At 43.7% G+C, this 3,483-nt stretch overlaps 1 pseudogene; it reads left to right on the forward strand.

Annotated features, from left to right (window-relative positions):
• The first annotated feature begins 3,170 nt into the window (after window positions 1–3,170).
• LOC144692065 (U2 spliceosomal RNA) lies at window positions 3,171–3,268 on the forward strand (annotated as a pseudogene).
• Window positions 3,269–3,483: the final 215 nt, after the last annotated feature.

Genomic DNA, 3,483 nt, shown 5'->3' on the forward strand with positions numbered 1-3,483 from the left:
TAGAACCTGGCTGAGGAGGAGATGGAAGAGCTACATGTCTCCTCCGATGAGGAGGACGTTGAAGGGGGTGACAGTGATGAGGTCCTCGAAGGAGAGGATGCCAGCGATGAGGCCATTGTAGTGGCCAGGCGAGGCAAGCAGGCTGGTGAGGCCTAATAGCGCAAGATTTGCGGAGGATGATAACGACATGCAGTGAGGACAGTCTTGAGAGCCTCACCTTGCATCTGTGAACGTCTGACACCTGTCTGGCTACTGGCAGCACACATGCCCTCTGTGATCAGGCTCATGTCATGGAGACACCCGAATAGTCGCTAGATTCCAGGAGAATGACGATGCAGTGAGGACACCCCATAGATCTTCACGTTGCATCTGTGAGCATCTGATTCCTGCCGGGCTGGGGGCAGCTCACTTGCACTCTGTGATCAGGGTCATATCATGAAGTCGCAAAGGTGATACTTTAACAGCACCTGATCCTTTGTCAGCCTTCATCACCTGTGCCCTTCGGGACCACACCATCACCACACACAGATGTTGAAGAGATGGGAGTCAGCCCCACCACAAAGGTTACGAGAGCACACAGAGAGAGAATGACAGAACTCTGTGACGCCTGCCCACAACATTCACCATGTTAACTTGGAAACATATCGCTGTTCCTTCATTATCACGGAGTCAATATCCTGGAACTCCCTCCCTAACAGCACTGTGGGTGTACCTACACCACATGAACTGCAGAGGTTCAAGAAGGCAGCTCACCACAACCTTCCCAAGGGCAGTTAAGGATGGGCAATAAATGCTGACCTAACCATCGATGCCCACATCCCATAAATGAATAAAAATAAGTATAAGCCCAGGTCTGGGAGTAGCCATAAATAGGAATGGAACAGAGGCTTCAGCCAGCAGTAAAATCGAAGCTTTTTTCTCGTCTCTCCTTTAGTTTCTTTCACCTCTCTTTCTCTTCTTGTCTCTCCTTTAAATGTGGTGGTTCTGGTTTCTTGCCTGACCTTCCTCATGTATTGACACTGAACATCCAAAAGGATGGGCATTAAAAAGGGAAAACAAGCATTGTGTTTGCATTGGAGAACCTCCTGATCAGAGGGCCTATGATAGGCCCTTGTGATACCCCAAAGCTGGAAAGAGATCACCATTTCTCTTCCTCATCCTCCATTTCTAAATTTCTCTCTTTCTCATATGTTCTAATTCCCCTCTCCTGCTCCACCTTATATTCTCTCTTGCACATGTCCTTCCCTTCTCACCTTCCATTACCTCTTGCCCTCTTGAATTAACTTTCACTCTGTTGCATGCTTATCACCCACCTCTTGCAAGCCAGCAACCGTTCAAGAAGACAAAGAAGACAGTTTTGAGAGGTCGGATGAATTTGAATGCTTACAATGCTTTCAGGCAGGAAATAGGCAAACAAACAGAACAGACAGATTAAGGAATGCTGGAAGCAATCATACAGGTGGACCATGAAGCACTGGGATGGGTAAACAAAGAGGTAGTCCCAGAAGTGAGTGAGTGAAAGAGTGAGCAGGTGAGCCAGAAATAACGCCAGGCAGATCAGGCTTGGCTGCCAAAGGCCACTGATCACTCCTTTTCTGAATGTATTTTCTGCTTATATGGTTTTCAGTTAAGTTCTCGCCTGCAATATGGCCATCCCCCTTGAAAATAAAGCAGCATCCATAATTGTTATCTTATTCAGTAAAATATGACGAGTGTTCTTATCCTTTGAAGACTGTTCTTAATCGTTCTAATTCTTTCACTCCTCTGAAACAATGATAGTCCTCAACTAACTGGAAAATTGTACATCTTCCTGAGGGACCAGGGTTACTGTGCAAGTTACTCATTCCTAATGATGCAAGCAAATCTCTCAATTCCGCTGCACTGGACAGGACAATAGACTGGTGGAGCTGAGAGACTTGTCTCAATATTGACAGTAAGGACCCATCACAGCTGATCTGATCCAGTATCGATGTTTGCAGATCTCAAGTTACAATATTTACAATATTTTGATTACCTGTCTGCTTTCTTATAGCAAAGTTCTGTACAACAAGGGAATTGTTATATTAACTATGTAAGCAGTTTTATAAACTCTAGCATTTGAATATTACAGTGGTCCTTCTGGATTTATTAGGAGGTGTAAAGTTGCATCTCATTTATCAACAGCGTATGCATTATTTGGTATAATTTCCATTCTGAAACCTTGGAGTAGTCGCAGACACAGCATTACAAATAGTAATGAAATAAATGTGGTGGTTCTGGTTTCTTGCCTGACCTTCCTCATGTATCGACCACTGAACATCCAAAAGGATGGGCATTAAAAAGGGAAAACAAGCATTGTGTTTGCACTGGAGAACCTCCTGATCAGAGGACCTATGATAGGTCCTGGTGATACCTCAAAGATGGAAGGAGATCACCATTGGAAAGGTACTTCACCCTCTCCATCCAGGTGAACTTTAAACCTTTGGAGCACTGATGTTAACTGGTAGTACGCCCAGAATACAAGAAAAAAATAGCTTGGGATAAAAAATTCATGACGACCTCTCCGCTGACAAGCACGGCACATTTCAAACACTTCAAGGCAGCAACAGGGAGCTAGGTTGCACAGAGGCAAATCTACCCTCGTGTCACTCGCATATGATATCATTATTCACACAGGCACAGAAGTGCTGCCTGGCTTTGAGATAAGTATGGTACAGAAGGCTCCTACTTACTCGATGTCCAAAATAGCTTAAATCAGCAGCATTTGAAAACGGCAATCCAAAGCAGAACATTTTTCAATATCCTTTCAGTGGATATTCTATAAAATGGGAATTCTATAAAATATTCTATAGGGTACTTCTACTCAGGTAAACAATTCACTTAGTGATTCGTTTCAGCTGTCCCTTAGTACTTGGAAAAAAGATCAGTGGGCTTTAGGATTGTGCAGGCATATTCCTGCAGATTACTAGAGATCATTCAAAATGTCAGCATTTTACAGGCTGGGCTCTTTTCCCATCATTTTTAACTTACATATTTCTGAATTTGTTTTTGGGATTTGTATCACATAATTCAATTACTATGATGCCGCCAAACATTACTTTAAAAGGAGTAGAAGCTTATGGAACATGGTTTTTCAAGAGTCGAAATGATTTTAGATATTGGGTGCAAAATTACCCTTTGTGTGGTCATTTTTCGCTTCTTGGCCTTTTGGCTAAGATCAAGTGTAGTATCTGTTCTTATCAGTTGCTTCTGCATGTGCAGGCTTTAGTGCCTAACAAAGGGAACTTAAAGAGGGGATGGCTGCAACCAGTCAAGCCCCAAACCAGGGGGTACAGAACACCGTTAGGGTGGCAGTGAAGGATGGCAAAGGAAGTACACCCATGGATCGTGCCTTCTTCATTAAGACAATCCTTTTGGAGTCCTGTGGATTTGAAGCCACGGAGATCTACTGCCTGCAAGACTTCCCCAGTGTTGGATAGTTCAATGTGACCTTAAAGAATGTTG

Source organism: Cetorhinus maximus, chromosome 16 (assembly GCF_964194155.1).
Source record: "Cetorhinus maximus chromosome 16, sCetMax3.hap1.1, whole genome shotgun sequence".
Lineage (NCBI taxonomy): Eukaryota > Metazoa > Chordata > Chondrichthyes > Lamniformes > Cetorhinidae > Cetorhinus > Cetorhinus maximus.